Below are 6,245 nucleotides of genomic sequence, written 5' to 3'. Positions count from 1 at the left end.
TCATGTCCTCTATGCTCTAACTACGAAAATATTTGATTTACAAATAAGGAATCCTACTTCGCGGAATTTCATTTATCACGGTAGGGTCTAGAACTGATTAACCGCGATAAACGAGGGTTCACTGTAATGCTTTGTGATCTTGACAAGAGTCCGGGAAACATTTCAAGGGGGGATCTAGTCTCTGAGGTCTGGGGACTCTGTGACAAATCTTCCCCCGTACCATGTGTAGCATTCTCTGACCACGTTTTTGTGTTCATGTCTCATGGGCACAGTGAAGAGGCTTGCATTGAGTGAGCTTCCCCTCCTTACTGAATCTTCAGCTTGCTTCTGTGCAGAGAGATGCCAGGGCTAGATAAAACATGATAGTAATAGATCCTATAAGAAAAGCAACCATAGCCAGCTGTCTTGAGGGCTTCTTATGTTCCAGGCAAAAAAGTTTGGACCCACTTTTGTATCATCTCAGAGCCTGGATAGTGGACATAGTTAAGCACTCAACTACCAACAGCAAGGTTGGCTGTTCTAATTCACCCAACCAGCATCAGAAGAAAGGTCCGGTGGACGATTGTAACCCATGAAAGGCGCCTCAGAAGAAAGGCTGGGTGATCTGCTTCAGAAAGCTCACCGTCTTGAAACTCCTTGGAGCACAATTCTGTTTCAATATGTACGACAGCGTCTACTCCGTGGCAATTAAAAATGCATTTTTTATATCATACTCTTTTTTTCTTTTGTATTGTTCTTAAAGTGGTTCTTTAAAACAGTTCTGTAGAAATATTTCAGAAGAATTCATGGATTTTGTCCATTTGTATGGGAAACTGGTATCGCTTGCTATTGCTGTTTCTTTTTTTTTTTTTTTCCTTTTTACAGGGGAGAGGGCGGACACAGTCCTGCACTACCACAAATTATGCAGTCTAGTTTCCCACATTTGGGGAAATCACAGGGGTCAGCACATCCGGAGTGCAATGTATAAGCCTCGCCCTGGGAAAACCACCTTCGTGATCATGGTATCTTCCCTGCCAGGGAAGTCGCTGTTTCAAATGCAAGTTCAGTCACCCTTCCAATCACAGGGCATCCTTTTCCACGCACCACCCAGATGCATCTCCTTTGGCCAGGCCCCCTTGCTGGCAGCTGCCCAGGACTCCCTGCTGGCCTTAATGGTCAGCGGGTGGACTTGTAGGAGAGTCGACAGTTTCTGGTCTCACCATGCTCCATGTCAAGGGAACTCACCCACATTTTGGCTGCCATTAAAGGAACAGAACTTAGAGGCAGCCCACACAGAACAGAACTTAGAGCCAGTCTCATGGACTCACTCCAGACCAGCACAATAAGGCGATAAAGTGGGTCTCTGGAAGGTCCCCAGTGCATGTAGGCAACATGCAGACACCCTACTGTGGTCTCTAGCCCCGAACTCACTGCCAGCCAGTGGATTCTGACTCAGAGCCTCTCCAGAGGGCAGGGTCAGATGGCACCTGTGGGCTTCTGAGACGGTGACTCTTCTATGTCCCTCACTGGGGCTAGTGGGTTCCCACTGATGACCTTGCCATTAATAGCCCAGTATGTAACCACTGCCCCACTGATGCTCCTCGGCCATAGTCTAGCAAGCGTGTGAAGCATGATGGGAAAGTCTGAACTGTTGCGACAATGGCCGGCATGCGGGTTGTTGGGAAATGATGCCGACACACTTGCTGGATACGGGGTTGCTCCCGACATTCAATGAGATTAAAATAATACTGATAAAACCCCACATTATCTGCAAGGCCCAATAAAGTAAAACACAAGAAAATGAGGTGAGCTGATCATAAGTCAGGTACTGGTGACCTTTCTGCATAAATGTTTCCCTTTGGTTGACATGACTGCTATAAGGCCAATGGACTGATCATTCTCAGTCCCGGGGCCAGGGCTGTTCTTGAGCAACACAGCTGCACTGACCAGTGGGGAGGGCCAGGGCCAGGCATGCTGCGCCTTGGCCCTTTGTGATCACATCAGAAGTTGGTGGGGGTGGGGGGCACGGTATGTGGCCCTGGAACCAGCCCTCCAGTGATGTTCCCACCTGCAGTGTTCACTGACGAGTAGCTGTGGGCCGAAGGCAGGGCCTGCGGCTAGGACTACAACTCTATGCTATTGTTGCTGTCCCTTCTGACTCACAACGACCCGAGGCACAGAACGAACCCCTGCCTGGCCCTGCCCTACTCTCACAACTGTGCTTCTGTTCCAGTCCGTCGATGCGGCCACTGTGTCCGTCCATCTTGTCAGCGACCTTCCTCTCTTCTGCTACCCCGCTGCTTTACTGAGCAGGATGTCCTTCTCCAGGGACTGGTCTCTCCTGACAACATGCCTAAAGTAAGGGAGACGACGTCTCACCATCCTTGCCTCTAAGGAACACTCTGGGCCGTACTTCTTCCAAACAAAAGATCAGTCAGTTCTAGGTGAGCGCTTTTCTTGTCCCCCTTTCACAGGTGAAGTGAAGTCATCCACCCAAGTCACACATTCAGAGGCCCAAGCAGCAGGTGCAAAGGCAAGGAGGTGGGTGGGAGGGCCAGGCCGTCTTTTGTTGGGGTGCCATGGCTGGGGGGCAGACTGCAGGTTGACCCTAAAGTCCCACTTACCCTGGATCTGTGAGGTGTGGGTGGGGCCTTTTACTCGATGTTGACTTATGACTATCAGAAGATAAGCAGAAAAGGAAGTCTGGTTTCTAATTTTATTCTCTGAAGCATTTCACCAAAAAGCCCCTAAGGTAGCCGGAAGTTGGAAGCCCTCAAAGTGGGGGAAGCCCTGGCCCAGCATGCAAAGAGATGGTTCCGGGCATGTAGAGGCGCAGGGAGGCAGTCCTGGCCGCCGCTCTCTGTCTTGGTCTCTGTTTCAAAGCAGTGATGGAGAGTTCTTCTAATTGGCAGTGTGATGCCCGCATGGCTCTGTGTTAGTGGCCTTATCCGGGGGCGTGGCCACTGCAGAGAAGGATAATGACAGGAAGCTGAACTGTAAGGAATCCTTCCTCAAGAAGCCTGTACCTGTTTGCCACTTGGTCTGAGCCTGGTGGCTTGCGTGTTGCCCTGATGCTGCACCATGCCATGGGAGTTTCCAATGCCATTCCGTACTGTGTGAGCAGGGCTTCCACACTAGGAAGAAAGACCCGGCGATGCACCTCTGAAAATCAGGTCACAAAAGCCTCATGGATCACAGCAGTCTATTTTCTGATGCGGTGCTGGGAGGCCCAGGCTAGAAGGTACCGGAAATATACTGGACTTGGTTGCAACAATGGACTGGAGCTAATCAGGGCCCACGAGCACGGTGCAGGACTGGGCAATGCTTTGCTCTCTTGTACCCGGGGTTGCTATGAATTGGTGTTAACTTGAGGCACCTAACAGCTACTGGCTTCCGAATCCCCAGCCTCCCATGCTCTCCCTTCACTCCATCAACAAGGACCTTGTTTGAATGGGAAGATTTATTTCACTCAGGCAATGGCTTTCTGTGGGCATCTGTTTCGTTGAAGGACTTATCCCCGTGGCATTTAAAAGGAGAGTGAACTTGAGTGCAGCTGGCTGTCATTCAATCCCTTCTGTAGGGACATCCCCAAGTGTTTGGAGGGGACCAATGTTGGCACTGCTCAGCTAGATAAGAAAGTTGAATCCCAGGTTGCTTCATGATTTTTCTGGAGTTCAAGGTCTTGGCTTTACCATTTATGTATGGCCCTTTAAAATCCTCCAAAACAGGTTTTGCACCCTGTAGCTCCTTGCAGATAAGAATCTCGGAGTGGTACAGAGGGTTACCCTACTCATCTGCTAACAGAAGGTTGGAGTTTGGAGTCTACCCAGAGGTGTCTCCATAGAAAGATCTGGTGACCTGCTTTGTTGACCTCAGCCATCGAAAAGCCTTTGGAGCGCAGCTCTGTACTGACCCACGTGCGGCCCCAATGAACTGGAAATCAATTCAATGGCAAGTGGAAAAGAGAGTCCAGGTTTCAGCCTTTCCTTGTTCTTGAAATGGTTCTTGGTGTTTCTGTCCTAAGGTTTTTGGCTCTCTTACAAGGACACAACTAAAAAGACTTTAGGGTGTAGAGCTACAGGAGGACCTGCTGCTCTTCAAACCACTTTTTATTTTATTGCTATTAAACAAACATTTATTTTAGATGCATGGCCTGTTAGGCCCTGGGCTAGATGCCCAGAGATGGAGAAGACCTGGTCTGGTTTTGCAGCTGTTCAGAGTTTTCTGATTACACAACGTAAAGGGGACTGCTACCAAGGAAAGACCCCAATAAGCCGAGTGAGGCCAGAGCTCTGAGAAGCTTGTAAATCCCAGGAGAAAGTTAAGACAAAGCTTTGTTTCTAATTATATTTTCTAGGGAGAGGGTCCGTAACATTCAGTGGATCCTTTCATTACTATCATGCCTTTGCAGTTCTGTGTTCTTGTGTTTCATGGGAAGGTGTACATAGCAGTGTAAGCTCCCATGTGGCAATGCCTACAAAAGTTTTCAGGGACACGGGGCTCACTCTGTTACTGTGTGTGAGTGCTCTCATGATTTCTGTTCTAGTTGTCCCATTTGCATTCAATGGATTCTCGAAGAACCCAGAAACAAAAACATTATAGGCACACGGCCTCTGATTGTAGTGAGAAATTTAGATAGCCTTTCTCTGGCTACTCACCAGGCAACCCTGCTCAGCCCTAGTGGACTGGCTGCATTGTGAGACAAGTCCTCATGCCTCTAACTATTGACACAGACTTCTTAAAGCTGGAGATAATGGATGTGTCTGCAGCACCTGATCTTGTACCTGGGAAGGTCTTGCACCTTGCACAGTCCATACCTGTGTGTCTTGCACCCCATAGAACCCTCATGGATGTAGAGTTGATTCTGGCTCATAGGGACCTGTGCAGGGTTTCCAAGGCTGTGACGCTTTATGGGAGCAGATAGCCTCATCTTCTTCCCACAGAGTGACTTGTGGATTTGAACCACTAACTTTGTGGTTAGCATTCTGATGTTTATGCAACAGACCCACAGGGGTCCCTTCACCAATAGGTACTCCACAAATCTGGGTGGATACACTTTGCTCCAGCCTTTCCATCCATCTCTGATTCGGTTCCATTGCACGTTACCGTGAACAATCCTTGCTGCTCTTTGGACAGGGTGAGAATAAAGAACATTCCTTCATTGGGTTGTGCCTTGAGCACCCGTAACAGGCACACAGGTCTCTCTCTCTCTCTGAAGATCTTTGACACTCACATCCTTCATGCTTTGTTCCTAAACTATCATGTGGAGAGAGATGTTTGGAAACCATATTAATAATAGCTCATAGCATGTATGCAGTGCATTCCATTTCAAAGGCATTTATAAACATCAAAAGATGAAAGCTTGCACCACCCACCTAGGGGAAAGGGAATGCTAACCACCCCCATGTCCATTGCTGGGAGAAGGTCATGGAACCTGAGAACATGAAGGGGTGTCAGAGTACATTGGCCTACCCTCCAGTCCCTTTCTGATGGAGTCCATGCAAACTCTGGCCTACTGTGACTGTCAATCTGTCTTTATAGATATCCCCTTTCTTTGCTTCCTCTGGGGCAGGGTGAGAGGGCAGATTCATGCTTTTGGTTGTTTTAATGTATAAAAGGTGAGGAGGCTTGTTATAGATCAATAGATTACTACCACACTAGGGTCGATTGAGTCCTGTGATCACTTCCACCACCCCCTCCCTGCCCTCACCCTCCTCTCCTTGCTGCCTTTCTCAGACGTAATGACACCCAGAATTTCACTTCTAGACCTCTGCTGCTCGCAACTGCACAGCAGTTTTCCACGTTGTTATCCTTGAAACTGCTGCTGCTCTGCCTGAGACAAGTATATTCCACTCCCTGAAACATAGCCTTGACCAAGCTGCCATTTCCCTTTCGTGTAGCAATGATGGTTAGCTGCCCCCTCAAGTCCATTCCGAGTCACGGCAACCCCACGTGTGCAGAGGAGAACACCTCCTTGGATTTTCAGGGCTGTGACCTTTCAGAGCACATTGCCTGGCCTGTCTTATGAGCCACCTCTGGGTGGATTTCAACTTCCAAACTTTCAGCTATCAGTTGAGCTGAGGTTTGAACCCAGCTTTGTATAGACCTAGAATCAAACACGTAGCATCATGCTGTAGTGTATGGCAATGGGAGATGTAGGTGGCTTTCTACTCAAATAAAGAGTTTCTGTCTCAGAAATGCACAAGGACAATTCTATCTTGTCCAATAGAGTTGCTCTGCATCAGCTGCCACTCGATGGTAGAGAG

The 6,245-nt window shown here is 48.6% G+C and overlaps 1 non-coding gene across 1 annotated transcript; it reads right to left on the bottom strand.

Annotated features, from left to right (window-relative positions):
* Positions 1 to 861: 861 nt before the first annotated feature.
* On the bottom strand, positions 862 to 1,025 carry LOC115869056. The gene has a single exon (XR_004045967.1). It is a non-coding gene; the product is annotated as a U1 spliceosomal RNA (small nuclear RNA).
* Between the last annotated feature and the right edge of the window lie 5,220 nt (positions 1,026 to 6,245).

This window comes from Echinops telfairi, unplaced genomic scaffold (assembly GCF_000313985.2).
Source record: "Echinops telfairi isolate 266 unplaced genomic scaffold, ASM31398v2 ScPeMD7_1;HRSCAF=3_0, whole genome shotgun sequence".
In the NCBI taxonomy this organism is placed as follows: Eukaryota; Metazoa; Chordata; class Mammalia; order Afrosoricida; family Tenrecidae; genus Echinops; species Echinops telfairi.
Note: the sequence above shows the minus strand (reverse complement) of the source record. Positions and strands in the feature narration are given on the sequence as shown.